Genomic DNA, 16,324 nt, shown 5'->3' on the forward strand with positions numbered 1-16,324 from the left:
TATAACGAAATTGTAGCTAAATATAATGATAAAGACGATCGAGTGAATGATAGTGTTATCCCCTGCGTGGTGGACCATGAACGGTATAGTTTACGCGATTTAGAAAATCGCGTAAAACACTGTAATGCAGTTTGTAAACGAGGGGAAAACTGTGCTTTATACAACGCGGCAAACTTCGGTAATTGGCTGGAAGTTTCTTTTAAAACATTCAAAAGGGATAAGAAAAGGGGGAAGGTAAATTCAGCAACTTTTAACACTTGGTTGAAAAACAATTGTAAGATAAAAAAAACTTGGGCAAAAACACACAGAGACTTCTACGACCTCGTCAAGAAGTACCCGCAATTACTGCACTGTTGCCTACCCTTAACGTTCTTCAGAAAAAATAAAAAGCATATTGTAAACTATTTTACAAGTAATTTAGAAGTAGGATTAAAATGGACACATGCTGTGTTTTGCAACTGTGGCCAGTGTGGACCTTGAGTAAAAACCTGTTGATATATGACAAACCAAACAGCTATTTAAATGAGCTAATTTGAATGACAACGAAAAAGCCACCCAGAGTGGCTTTTTACTGTATATATTAAGATGTATGAAAAGCTATTTAAATGAGCTAATTTGAATGACAACGAAAAAGCCACTCAGAGTGGCTTTTTACTGTATATATTAAGATGTATGAAAAGCTATTTAAATGAGCTAATTTGAATGGTAACAAAAAGCCACTCAGAGTGGCTTTTTACTGTATATATTAAGATGTATGAAAAGCTAATAAAATGAGCTAATTTATACAGTAAAAAGCCACTCAGAGTGGCTTTTTACTGTATAAATTATAATATATGAATATCAAATGAGCTAATTTGAATGGCAACAAAAAGCCACTCAGAGTGGCTTTTTACTGTATAAATTATATGAATATCAAATAAAGGGAATGTATGAATGATCGTTTTATCGAGTCCAAGTCAATTATAATACAAAATCAATAGAGGGCGCTATTTCTGTGTGGTGATGGATATCAAAATAATATAAACAGAGGGCGGTATAATAAATGATCGATTTATCGAGTCCAGGTGCAATTATAATAAAAGAAATCAACAGAGGGCGCCATTCATTGGTGGTGATGTATTATAAACAGAGGGCGGTATTTAATTTTATGATAAGGGTTATTGTACCGATAAAAAACAGAGGGCGCTATTTATAAGCGCTAAGAGATCTGATTTCAATTATATAAAGAAAGGTGCTAAAATAAAAAAAAAAGAGAGGGTGATATTTAATTCTTTATTTAAAATTGTAATCATTTTTATTTAAAGTTTATTAAATAGATGGAATACTTTGGGACGTCACAACTTGGGGACAAGTGCGATCACCATATAATCATCGAGAATGGTTTTTTAGTTTGTGAAACGTGCGGTGAAATAGTTTCATGTTATTTTGATTTTTCGGCAGAAAATGCGCAAGAAGATCGTATCAATTGGTCAATTTTAAAAAGAAACAAAAGAAAAACTGTGGAAAAACTTATTTTGTCGGTGTGTCCAGAGCAAGACTTAGAAGATGTCCAAGAAACAATCAATAAATATAACGAGCTCGTTAATTACAAAACATTGAGGGGAAACGGATGCGTAAAACGCTCGTTAATAGCGGCGTGTTTTTATTATGTAGCTGGAATAGACAAAGAACGAGTTAGAGATTTATTTAAAGTGACTCAAAATCAATTTAATAAAGCACTAAAAAGATACGATGACCACTACAATAAAGGCGGGGCCGAGGGTAACACCCCAAGAGGTGAAATAGAGGTATAACTCGGTGGATCGCTTTCATAATGTTTATTTACCGAGAATTTGAACTTGTAAGTTTTTCGATAAGAGATTTTTTTTCTTTTGCCAGCCGTTCGTCTACCCGTTTTTTAACTTCTTTTTCAAAGTCTGTATCGTTTTTAATTTTTTGAAGCTTTGTGCTGGTCTTTGTTCTAATTTTTTGTTTAAGCTCGTTAAATTTTGCGAGCTCTCTCGTAATCAATATAAACTCTTCGTGCGATATATCTCCGTCGTTGATGGCTTGAGACACGTATTCTTCAATCGTGTTAAGTTTGGAGTCTGATAATATTTTAATCTGGTCGTGCTTTTTCAGCTTGGCGGATAATCGCTTAGACGCGATTCTAAGCAGAATATCTACACCAAAAGCGCCTATAAACGTTCCTTCTAGCACCAATCCAACGGGGGCTGATATAACACCCAAGAGAGCGGGAATACTGACAGCCCCCGCTATAGCCCCCAATCCTTCTAATCCTATCTCTACGTAATTAATAGTGTCGATCACTCTCTTTATTTTTTTATAAGTGCGCTCTCGGTGGTCTCTCTCTTTCAAGATTAAAGATCGAATCTCTTCAATCTTTTTAAGTCTGTACACTTTTGTTTCTTCGTTACTATTTAATCGGAGTACATCTCCAGAAATATCGGGGTATAACGCCTTACCATCTACACTCATGTTTTTAATATAAAAAGATTTTAAAATTAAAAGATCTCCAACTCGATAATGATACCCTCACCCTTGTTGTTGAATACCTGTCCTTTTTCACCGCTGATAGAAAATGTCAGTTTGTCGATTATACCGTTTTTAAGATTTTTGAATCCCTCGGCTCTATCAATATCGGGTTTGCGCGTAGCCACGGGTACGATTTTTAAGATGTCAGAAGGACGACCATTAAAAAAGTTTTCACTCGTACTTATTTGCGGGCAGCGAATAAACAAAAATTTAAACGGATTAACGTCGTAAGACCCCGTATACACCACTTTGGGTACCAGTCTTCCTTTGGGTAAATTGAGTAATCGAGATACTTCTCTGTTCAAGCGCAATTTGAGATTTACGTCGGTTATCACCAATGTCACCTTTTTAGATTCTCTAAATATTCGAAAACTTACCCCGGGTATAGAATTTAAAATGAAATCGAACCAATCGACGTCGTACCACCCCGGTGCTATGATGACCGAACCGGTGACTCCGAGTGGCAACGGCGCTAAATGACTCGGAGGAATAAAATCTAAATCCTCACCCGTCACGATAAGACTTCCCCTTATAATTACCCCTGCTTCCCTACTATCTCTCAACTCGCTCAACTCGCTCAACTCGCTCGCACCCATTTCTCCTTCAATAAACTTTGAAGCCAATTCCTCACCTTCAAAGATTTTTCTTTCTCTAACATATAATAATCTTACTAAAGATTGAAGCGTATTAAGTTCTAATTCAGTTTTTGGTATTTCTGAAGACATGGCGGCTAAAATCAACCCTCGCCGTTCAGCTATAATAGCTCTTTTTCTTTTGTTTGATTCTAAAACGGATTCTAGTCTATCGTCTTCGTACGCTTTTATAAGATCGTTTATAGTTTTTTGTAAAACATTTTCATCGTTAATTAAAAAGTGGTATGGTATATCGGGTAACAATCGCTCTATAAAATCTCTATCTGGCGTTCTTATGTGTACATCTGAAAGAAACTCCGCGGGTATGGGGGGAGGTTTATCTGTGGTAAACGCGGGTCTCCCATCTATTTGCGTAAACCAATCAATCTCCGTGGCGCTGGAAATATTAAAATATCCGGGGTTAAACATTAGCCTTTTTACGCGTACAGATTTTTGACCGTTTAAATTATCTACGACGTCTTCTAATTTAAACGTCTGCTCATTTTGAAACAAGTGAAACGAATGCATTTATTTTAAAGTCTTTTTATATTAAAACTGAAACTAAAATAATGGCTGCTTTTATGTTGTTAAAAAAGCAGATACAATCGATAGCTGATCAGGTAACGAGACAAGTAAATCAAAATGTAGCTAAACGACAAGCTACCACCCCAGCGCATGTACTAGACAGTCCGTATCTCACTGGCGAACTCGAGATTACGGTCAACGCGTCTAACACGTTTTTAACCCCGTTTCCCGACTTAATCTCGGACTATAAAATATCTCGCCTCAATACCAACGATGCTGTACTTCGTTGGAAAATAGACCCCATGTCTTTTTATCAAAATCAGTTAAACTTTGCGATCTATTGCGCTACAACGGGCTGTGGTGTTGGAATCGATATTTTAAACTCGAACAACCGTTACGTTAAAGCCTTATTTAATTTTCATCTATACTTTACGGTGAGAAGGATATTAAACGACATGGCCGAAGCAATACCGGGAGAAGACTCGTTTGACGCTCTCAGCAACACCTATGATCGTGGAGCATTTACCAACATCTGTCGGACGTTTGCCATCGATCAAAATAAGTCTTTTAAACAGACGAGAGATCAAAAGACTTATGGCTTAGGTCGGCTTTTTCTTTGGAACGAAAAAACAAAATCATTTTTACTCTTGCCGTTAGACTATGATAAAAACACGACCACACTCGACAATTTTATCAACCCCACGGGTGATAAAAATTGGGGTTTAGACGATCCAAAAAAACACGATGCTTTTTTTAAGCATTGGAAGGGTTATCTCGAACAAGACGACATCGTCAAAATGGCTTGGTTAGATTTTATACCCGCCAAGAGTTCGTTTACCTCCGCGGGAATCATAAAGATCAACGAATCGATCAGATCTTACGTGTACGCTTTACTGGGTGCGCAGGCTCAAACAAAAACGAGCGTATTATCACCGGGCACCGGATTAGACGCTCAGAGACAATTTAACGTCATCGTTGAAGATATCATCAATGCAGTAGACGACATGGAAACGAGTATCGATCAATTTCAAGACTCTTTGCAGTATGCCAGAACGCCTTTAAATTTTGTCGTGAAACCGGGGTTGTATTTAATTCCATCGGATATGAACTTGAGGGTTGGAACGCACGACGGCTATAACAACAATCTTCAAATCGCTACCCAGAGTATGAAAACTGGTTTGGTGCCAGATTTAAACTCACAACCTCAACCGGACGACTCTTTTGATGACACCGATGACGTCGCGCCACTAACACCCCCAGAGCCTATGACGAACGATATTGTATCACCAGCACCAACACCAGCACCAACACCTACACCTACAGTTTTAACCCAGGAGCCCACGAAACTACAAACTCACCAAGACGAAAAATTATCGTTGACGGTAGGAATATTGGCTATCGTTGGCATGGGTATTTTAGCTTACGAGGCAACGCGATAAGTCACACTCTAATCACAACACACAAAAAATAAGCCTTACCAACTTTGTGCTGGTAAGGCTTATTTTTTTTGTTTAAACTTGATTACAACTATTACTACCATCGTTTTTGCAGGTACGCAAACACCAAGGCTCCCACACCCAAAAACAAAGCCCACACGTGTTCGGCAAACCACGATACGGACTTACTCAACGCGTTAAATATCCAACTTAGTACGCTGCCTATGATACCAGGCAGAGCACCCAACGCGCTCACTCCGAGTTTTTGAAGAGCAGATGCAAAATTAGCGAGTTGTTTTGAAATCCACTCTTTGATACCGCCTTTTGGTGTTGGTGTTGGTGTTGGCGATGGCGCGGTTGGGGCACCCACACCTCTCACGCTAGCGACGATGCTACTCACTATCGTGCTGATGGCTAAACTCAAAGCGGCTAAAATACTCACTACGGTCACACCTTGTTCTCTAAACAGAGTTCTAATCTTTTCCGCCAGAGTCGTGTCGTCGCCTAAAATTTTATTAATCGTTTCTTTGATTCTAGCGATCTGACTTTTGAGTCCTCGTTCGTTGGCTTTTGCGGCTTCTAATCTGGCGGATCTTTCAGCGTCTAAGTCGCTCAATTTATCGTTTAACTCTCGTCGTTCTTCTTCGCTGATCCTATGATCACCTAATTCATGTTCGGCATCAAATATCTCTTGGTCTAGTTCTGTGAGACGCGCTAAATTAAGTTCTAGGTTACCTCTCAACGTCTGAAGACTTTTGTCTAAACCCTGGAGTTCTCTGTAATTTAATCCTTCCGTTTGAGCGCTGGTGTCGCGTTGTAAATCGTCTATAATCTCGGTTACCTCATCGGTGGCTCTGGGTAGTTCTGTCAAGGGGATACTCTCGGGTTGTACTTTTTCGAGTTTATCTTTTAGTTTGGCAAGTAGTGTTGGTTTATAGTCAGCGATTTTGAGGGTGTCGCGAATAAATGCGGTACCATATTTATTTTGTAAGGTACTTAATTTGTAATATATTCTTTGACCACCTCGTCTATAAGATAATGGTTCTCGACCTTTATATGTTTTAACGTATAGATTTCTGTCTTTACCAATTTCAAAATCGTTGGGGTCGATAAACGCGGGGTCTATATTATTTTGTTTGTAAAATGAATCAACATCTTCTTTTATTAGTTCTGTAGATAATCTGCTTATTGTTCCCATGCCGAGGACGCTTTCTGTGTCTACCGGTGGATCAGGAGTATCAAAATCGTCCCAATCCAGATTGGTCTCTGCTACATCATCATCATCGTCGTAATCATCTGTTCTTTCGTAGTCTGGATCTATCTCAAATCCTCCATCCATTTATTTAATAAACCTATTTAAATTATGCCGTTTTCATTATACTGCCCGGTAGTATACCCTGGGTCACCAACCAATTTTGCGTGGCCAGAGCTCCACTTATAATGCCCGTCAATTTAGCCGCATCTTCTACGCTTAGTTTGCTTAAATCCGGCGCTTTTATTTTGAGTAGTTTAGCTCCTACCATGGCGTATCCCATCACCAGACCCGATATGACGGCTCCGTGATAAATCGTATTAGCTATTCCGTTTGTGTCAAAGTTACTCATCGTTTTTAATATAACAATTTTTAAATTGCTGTTTATTCCATGTCTAGCGTTTTGGGGGCGATGGGTGTAGTGGGTTGCGTGACTACCGGCACTGGCTGTACTACCGGCGCAGTCACCTTACTTTTTAGTACCAGCAGCCCCACTCCTATTATAGACGCTATAGCTCCCCACATCGCCCAAGAGTTGTAGTCTGGTGAGCTCGTAGCTTCGTCCGATGTTACGTTCATTTTTGCTAATTTTAATTTCATCTGTCTATTGTGCTCGGCTAAAGCTTTACCCTGCTGAATTCGTTTAGGATTTTTAGTCTTGGTCACTCTCGTTACCGTCGGTGACGACGTTGTTTTTATCGGTTGGGGCGTCTCTGTCTCTGCTGGTTGAGCTGCAGGCGTTGCTGTCGCTGCTTTCTGATCTTCCATTTATTATATTAGGTTTATTAAATTTTAAATGTTTTGTTGTGATTATCGTAGCAACTAGGGGTGATATAAAAGTTCCGTACTTGTAACAAACGTCGCTCAACATACCAGCCATACTCGCGCTTATAATAGGATCGGAACTCAAGTCGTTGGTGAGTTCTTCTTCAGAATCTATAGTGACGTTATATCCTAAAACTTGTACGGGTGTAACCACAGCAAACACTCTCGAAAATAGACTTAAAGTGTATTTACCAACGGTTTTAACAATTTCATTTCCAAATTTAGTTTCGTACAGATGATACAGCTTTTCGAGTTCTTTACTGTCAAGAGCTTCGATATGTTTAACGGTGTATTCCTTTCCCAAGTACTTTCTAGAGTTTCCGGCTGCTATGACACCGCACAAACGATCTTTATGTTCTGCGTTGTGATCTTGTTCGTTCGTTAAAGCAAGTTTTAGGTCTTCCATTTAATTAGAAACGAATTTAATTTTGTTGTAGCTTTTGCAACTTTGTTACAAAGGCAAAGGTATTCGTAGACCTGTGTAAAACGATAAATTAATCGATATGACGATAATAGCCAAAAACTGCAAATACTCGAATATTGCTATCATTTACTAACAGCAAAATGTATTTTGTTGACGTTTGTTGATTAACAAATTGTAATACCTGTGTAGCTTGTTGAATAGGTTATTACTCAGCTAGGTTATTTTAGTTAAGCAGCTAGGTTATTTTAGTTAAGCAGCTAGGTCATATTTGTTGATGAGCTAGGTCCTATTTGTTGATGAGCTATGTTATTGACCTACTCAAGTAGCTCGTAACTAACTGGAGGTTCGGTGTATACGACCAATTTACTATATTTCACATCTCTTAAACGTCGTTTTATATAATCTCGTTCTTCAATGGGTACGACGTCATTTTCGTCTAACGCTTGATCAAACGATGTTTTATCTTTGCAGTAAAATAACGCCAACCAAGCCGTGTTTTCTCTATAATCTTTTAAAACGCTGTTGTACTTTTGGGTCAGTAACCAACAGCTGTGATTTATGTGTCTTCCGCTAAACGCCATCTTGCTTAGCGCGCACGTCTTTTTACGATATTTAATCTCTTGATCCGAAGAGCAATCGTCCACGACAAACAGCGTGGCAACACCTTCGAATATTTTACTGTAAAAATCGATCGCTTCGTTGAGCGTCATCTTGTACAAATCCGGATCGCAGAGGTATACCTCGGGATCTGCTTGAATCCACTTTCTTTCGATGTACGTTTTGTTTTTAAATATGGTAGGGCAAATGATGACTATCGCTTCAAATGTATTTTTATAGTCTGACTCTAACAGATCCAAAATCCATTTGGTTTTACCCGAATTTGTTTTGCCGACGATTAAAGCGCAATGCGGTTGTGTCATTTTAACTTAACAGAGATTTAAAATTCCCGTCTTCCAAGTTCAATTGAGCATCCATGACCAAAAATACGTACATCGTGAGGTCACCTTGACTTTCGGCTTCTCTGTTAAATTGAATGTTGATGCCTCCTCCGTCTCCGAGTTTCCTACCGGATCCGTGAGCGGAGTTGTCGTCGTTACTTCTAAAATCGAGCCACAGACCGTACTTGTCTTTTAGGTAGTCTCCGAGGTCAAAACCCGTCAAATTCAAGTCTTTAGCTACTCCGCGCCCGCTTTCGGTATCGCTGTCTCCAAAGAACTTGTTGATTTCATTCCAGTGTTGATACTGAAACATGCCTTGACTGTAGAGTTGATTGGGTTTACCTTCTACGGTCACTGATGTTTTGGTTATTTTTGGATTGTAAAATCGCTGCGGATTTTTGACCGCGGGATCTTTAAACAAAAACAAAATACCCTTGAGACTCCTGATGGGTTGATTGACGCTGACGTTCCAAAGCGTGTGCGATTTGTTGACGGATCTAACTTCTAGCGAGTGGATTTTATCAAACAGATATTGCATTAACCCCTTGTGTTTATTCCTGATGGTGATAGCTAGGTCTCTGTTGGTCACCACTTCGTATTCGAGAGACAAGTCTGAGATAGAATACATCGCCGCCGTATCTGAACTGTTGACTACTTTTTCGTGATCGTTAAACTTTATCTCGTACGTCAGAGGTTGGTTTAAACCACTGGGGTAAAAAGGGTGATGCGAAGTCAGTATGTCAATGTCTAGGGGAATACAATATCTGTTACCATAGGCATCCGCGATAGCTTGATCTTTACCGCTGTTGGCACCCGCATTAGCATCTCCAGCCCCAATTCTTAGTTTAGACACGTTTTCTTTTTCTATGCCCGAGTACGCCATGTTTCGAGTTGTCGAGCTGTTGATCCAATTGTCTTTAAAGTTGTGATACACGTCGGCGTGACGATAACTTACGATTTCGTGACCTTGAAGCCTGACGCTGATTTCGCTGACTAAATTTCTGGCCAAATTACCAAAAATGGTTCTATTGTCGTCGCTTCCACCGTCGAGTTCTAAACTAAAAGCTAATTTACAAGTGCCGGGTACGATCACGTCGTCTACGCCCAATTGAAGAAACTTAACTCTCAGCGTTTGCCCCGCCGATATACTACTAGGATTGTGGGTAATGACCACCTCTTTTCTCTCACCCTTGATAGATCTGGGTATTTTTAATAGCCTGCTGGGATTGAGCTTTTTTCCATTCACATTCATTTTATTTATACGAGTTTTAAATTTAAAGATATCTGTAAGCCAAGAAGCCCACCAATAGCGTTCCTCCCGCGATAAACGCCAGTTCTTTTTCTATTTGTTGGTCGCTAGGCTCGTAAAAATCTTCGAGTTTGGGTTCGCGGGGTAACTCGACGTTTTCTCCGGTCATTTCGTTGTAGTAACGCAATGCTTGGTCTACGTTGGAAAATGTTTCTTTAGAGGCATTTTGTTTTCTGATACGTTCGTTGAGAAAATCGAGTCGTTTTGTTCGTTCTCGTTGCCACTGATATTTGGCGGCCGAGAGTTGTTCTGTCGCTAAATCGTGTCTCTTACGCTCTTCGCTGCCATCATCCCTTAGACTTGAAAATAAAAAGTTTGAACCCGAAAAAGCTAAGGCGTTTATGATCGCACCTCCTATCATCATAGCAACAGCTGACGCCATCTATTTAATGTATAAAGCCTTTTAAAATTATTATTATAGTAAATGATGGATAAACTTCAAAAACTGTATTATAGCCCGAGCGGTTATTGGAGAGGTGAAAGCGCCGTCGACCATTTACACGATAAAACAAAAATCGATAAAAAAGTAATCAGAGATTGGCTTAAAAAACAAGCGATCTGGCAAATTTATCTACCGGGTCCCGCGTATGTACCCAGACCTACGAGTACATCGCAAGAGTTTGAAACACCAAACGATTTTCACCAAATGGATGTGCTATACCTACCCTGGGATAAAGTAAAACGCAAGACTTATAAATACGCTTTGACGGTTGTCGACGTTGCGAGTCGATACCACGAAGCAGAACCTTTGGTTTCTAAAACGGCGGATTCTACCCAGGATGCTATCGTCAAGATTTACGCGAGATCGCCTTTGAGTTACCCTAAAACGTTGAGAGTAGACGCCGGTACCGAATTTAAAGGTGCATTTAAAAAATGGATGGCTTCAAAAAACGTCGAGATTATCGTAGGCGAACCTGGAAACCACCGATCGCAGGGTATCGTAGAAAGATTTAATCGAACGCTAGCCGAGAGACTGTTTGGTCATCAGTACGCTCAAGAAATGTTAAATCCCGAGAGTAGAAACACGCAATGGGTCGAGCGATTACCCAGCGTGATCAAAGCTATAAACGATGAAACGACGAGATTAATAGCTAAAGCACCGTCAGAGGCGGTTAAACTAGAACAGGTCCGGCAATCGCCGGCTAACCCCGTTAAAACAAAGGAGCAACAATTACCGCAAGATGCCATGGTTAGATATTTATATTACCCAGGCGAGCAAGAGGGTGGAACCTCGAGAAGAGCTACGGACCCCATTTGGAGCGTAGATATCTTCAACGTGGAAAAAAGAACGAGTCAATTTAAAATGATTAACGGTAAAAAAGTCACGACGGGTCCTACTCTTTATTACCTTCAAAACGGCCCAAAAAGGAGTTTTGTGAGACAAGAGCTTCAAGTCGTACCCGAGGACACGCAATTACCGCCTAATTAATATCTAGATTGCGGTGACCATAAGCGAGCGTGTGTATTCCATCCGGTAAAATGTACCTCTTTGTGTCCAACGGGCTCAACGATAGTTTATTTTGAGATACGGTGTAAAGGATGTGATTTTCCGACCTAATGTGAGTCATGGTTTCATAATGAGATTTCTTGTTTAAGATGCAGTCGTAATAGTGTCGGTGTTTTAATTTCTTAGAGGTGACCGATTTTGTGACACCCTTGGCTTTTTTCAGGTTGATGTCAGCGGTTAAAATCGAGTACATTTTAGGTCTTATGCAAACGACTTCTTTGACTATTTTACCTCCAAACTCGTCTTTAAATTTACCGATCACTTTCTTATTGGTTGGATCGTACAAAGGGTGATCCGTCGGATAATTCGAAAGGTCGTAGTGTTGCCCGTTTTGCTGCATATCTTTGTATACGTCGTCAGTGTGCACTAAGAGTACCAAACTGTCTGTATCTGTGTACATCAAACTGATTTTATCTTTGTACTTGTCTTTCAAATGGTTGTAATAAAAATCGTACATCAGCGTCTTTGAGAGATCCAAGATACTCACTCCGCAATAGATCGGTTTGTTTAACACGGTTTTAGTCTTGTACATTTCGACAAATGCCAATTTGCATTCTGAAAATGACGTCGTCGTTTTGTAGCTCGGTTTCTGTATAATTTTTTGGTATTTATCTCGATCGTCATCGTTATTGTCTCTGAGCAGGTAACCGTTAATCCTGTTTCTGACGTTTTCCATCGTCTTACCAAACACGCTATTATTCATCAGTTTAAAAAAGTCTTTCTCAAAATCAGAGGTCGCTTTTGTTCGGAGTTGCGTGTTTTTGTCTATGTAAGATGCCATCCAAGGCGCTTGTTTAAATTGCAGCACTCGATGTACCTTTTTAAGTTTCAAGCCGAGTTTGAGATACAACTGCAACGTGACGTAGTGCAAAACATATTTTTGTTTAGGATTAAGGGTACACGTTAATTTTTGCACGTTGCTACTAGGTTCGGTATCCAATAACTCGTTTTGATAATCAGACATCCATTCTTTTGGTATGACGATATTTTCTGGCGCTAGGGGATAATCATTGTGCAGGTCGTGGAGATTGTCCGGGTAATCGAGGTCTACTTCGAAGCAGTAACCGGTGTTTGACGTTTTCCTGAGAGATAATATCTTGGACTCGGTAAACGTTTTTGTAGACGCCCATTTAAAGTCTTTGTACGGCAGGTATTGACTCATGGCCCAGCCGTACAGATTGTTTGCATCGAGGTAGGTGATGTAACTCGACGGCTCATTTGGATTATGGTCGGGTAGGTATTTGTTGTTGGCTTTGTGGTATCTCATACCACCCACGCTTGAGATACCACCTCTTTTTGCTTTTTCAAAAAATAAATGTTTGTCTACGTCTTGCAATAGTTCGAGTTTAATTTCCGAGTGTTTTAACAAGGCATCCCACGACAATCCTGGTGCTGTATAGTAATTAGCCGGATCTAACGCGTAGTTTGTAATGCACGTTTTCCTAAAGTTTTCAAATACGCATGCCAGTAATAACGTATCGGTAGTGACGTACAAATCGTGATATTCCCCCATGTTTTTAACTTTAAACTCGTTCCACGTCAGTTTAGCTCTGTCGTAGTCCTCTCGCGATATATTTTCGTCTTTTAGGCTGCTGTAAAATTGTTCGATGGGGGGTAGGCTGGTCTCTTGAAATCTGTCAAACGAGTCCATGTATTCATACGGATAAACTCCTTTTTGTAACAACGAGTCGATATTTTGACGATTAAAATGTTCTCTGAGTAGTTTAAACGACTCTCTTGGACAAGCTTTAGATAATCTATCCAACGAAGACGCCATAAAATTAAACGAGTCTATAAATCGCATATTTCCGATCGAAAACGAAATATACTTTTCCGAATTTCTAGCGATAACTTGTATTTCCTTTTCATCGTACTCTGAAATACTCTGCATGATCAAGTGAGCGTCGTAATTTTGCAGATTGTGAAAGACGACCGGTATGGGGGTAAAACCTGGTTTAACTTGTAATTTTAGATTGCAGTAGGCGTGCGCGGCACCTCTATATCTACCCGTGACGTGGCAGTGATCTCTCACCTTTCTAAATTTGTTGATTTTCTTTTTGCATTCGAGGCATTTAGACTCTGTAAATCCATTTTTGTTTTCGTACTGATGTTCTTTTATTTGTTTTTCTGTTTTTGGTTTTTGGGGTTTCTGGCACTGACAGTTGCTCGAGTAATTGGGATAAATTGGTTTCTCGCAAATCCAACACGTGTTTGTTGTATCATGATGTTCTTTAGCTCGCTCATTAAATTTCATGGGTTGGGGTTTTTTAAATATGCAATTTATGTCGCTTTGTATTTTTAACATTTTATTTACAAACTTTGATACAGCATCTTTACCTCTATAAGTCTCTTGATACGCATTGGTGCCGTCGCATCTAACTACTACCAACGAGTAACCGCTAGCTTTGTGAATGTTTGTCTTTTGCGTGTTGTTCTTTTTATCGTCCGAGTTTTTTTCTAATATCGATTCAAAGTCGGCGTAAACTACAAACGGTGCTTTTTGTTTAAACCTGTAGTTTTTAAATTCTAATGTTGGCACATCGTTTTCGTCGACTATCCACTCGTTATTTACATATTTTTGCTTAGCGGTAGGAAATACAATCTTTGACGGATGTGTATCTATACCGTTACAATCGGCCATGTGTCTATCTAATTTTACTTGCGTTCTATAATGACTCAGGCACCTTCGACAAAAATATTTCTTACTTTTATCTTTTGTAACGTTGTGAATCAATCTCGAAAAGTTATTTATCCAGCAGTAGTGATGCTTGTCGCCCTCAGAAAACAAAAACAGATCGATAGGTCGTGACTCTGGTTTGTAGTTTTTAGACACGTATAACGGATATATTTCCCCCTCATAACCGTATACGTTTATCGTTAAATTATTTTGTCTTTCTATCTTTGGTATCTGGTCGATCGGTGTTGGAAAGTCTACGCCTTTAAATTTGAGTCCGTCGTCTTTGGTGTATACAACAGGTTCTTCTTTATGAATTTTATATTTAGGATCGTTTTTTATGTTATTTTTTACTTTATCCGTATACAACCCAAGAGCAGCTCTCAAACACCATCTCAAACACTCGTCGTCTTTGTTTTTAATGTTAATCATCGCCGTTTTCTGTTTGATACATTTTGGTAGGTCAATATAAGAACTACCTCTCACAGGGTTAAACCTGTTGATGTTGATATACAACGCCATTATCTTTTTTAAAACCCAACCCGATCCTTGATTCGTATACCTTTCATCCTTTTTAAATATCTGGTCGATGTCTTCTTTTAAAACCTGTTTTATTTGACTTTGATTTAAAACGACTCTCTGATCGGTAAAATGTGTAGCTTCGATCGTTTCGATCGTACCATCGGGTTTGGTTTTTTCGTATTTTATTTTGATTGTGAGCTCCATTTTTAAACCTCTCAGCTCTCTCAATTCTGACTTGATTTTATTTACAATTTGATCTTTGTGCGTATCAAAAAACTTGACTAAATCGTCGTTAAAAAGTCTAGGAATCAGTTCCCAGTTTCTAAAGTTATTTCTAAATCTCCTCGTCGCTCTAAACTCAGCCTCTTGAAAATACTCGGGTTGCCTAGAGTTTTGAATCGCCGAGAGTAAATCTTTTTTCAAAAATCGACCCTTATAACCCGACGGGTTATATTCTAGATCATAATCGTCTACAATCTGTTTGAGCTCATGTAGCTTCTTTTTCCTCAAGTTTCTAAATTGAGCTTCGTATTTTTTTATCCCGTTGATGTAGACTTTACGCGTAAGAGCAACATTTTGATCGTACGGTATATTATATCGCTGGACGTAATCGCGCAGCGTGGCTTTATTCCATCTAGAAAATCCCTTAACGATTGGCTTGATCATATTCATCATTTATATATATCAATATAATTTTTTTTAATTTTTTTAAGAGGTCAGACTTTTATATTTATAAGCAATCAGACTCACCGGCTGGTGAGAGAGATCTTCAAGACGAGAGATATTGAGCCCCGGTTTTGGCTTGGGGCTGAGATATCGGGAGGGGCGGGTGGGGTGGGGGCGTGGCCAGAGGGTGGGGGAAAGGGGGAGGGATAAAGTCTGGTACCTGCCCCTCTCCCCATTGGCCCTGTACTACCCCCAGACCTATGGCAAAGTCTGGTATCCGCCCTTCTCCCCTACTAATGTAATGGGTGTGTTGGTAATAGTCTTACCCAAGTCTAGATCCTACACATAAGTGTCAGTTTGGGGGAGGGGGGAACCACAAAATCTATGCAAACAGTACAAATTACTTATGTTTATCATCACTTTTTCATTGCACAAATATCTCCTTGTCCGAAAATTTGGGACTCTCAATACTGTGTATGAGAGTCCCAAAACTGAAGGTATTGTAAACATGCAATGCAAGAAAACAGACTGGCATCTGAAACAGCCAGTCCAACAACTCTTCAGTACTGCAATCAAAAACTGTCAGCTGACTGTGCCAAAAAAAAACCCATTAGGATGTCGAGTACTAGGTCACATTTTTACACATTTCTCCATAGTTAGGCACTAGACTAATGACAAGGAATGAAGAAGTCAGTCTTGTCAAACAGTTGGACCATGGATGGACATGTAGAAGTTTAGCCTTTAGCCTCATTTTGAAATCACTTGACTTCCCTCTCATGTGCAAGCCACAGCCAAATATTGAAGAAAAGTCTCCTCTAAAAATGTATTGAGTCTTCAAACTCGGTTGGTGAAATACTGAGGAACTTTTCTTTGCCCAGTGACAGTTTTGGAAAAATTTGTTGGCTAAAGAGTGAGTAAAGTTGGCCTGATCTTCTTTTGCATCGTTTTGAACACTTAAGGTCCCAGTCTGGGTATCTCCTAGAGTTTTCGTAGCGGTTGTTTTGTTTTGCTTGAATAAAACATTGTAATTGAGACAATTTATGATAACATTTCTGGCATTTCAAACTCACTAATGAAAT

The sequence above is a fragment of the Patiria miniata genome, unplaced genomic scaffold (assembly GCF_015706575.1).
Source record: "Patiria miniata isolate m_02_andy unplaced genomic scaffold, ASM1570657v1 HiC_scaffold_7, whole genome shotgun sequence".
In the NCBI taxonomy this organism is placed as follows: Eukaryota; Metazoa; Echinodermata; class Asteroidea; order Valvatida; family Asterinidae; genus Patiria; species Patiria miniata.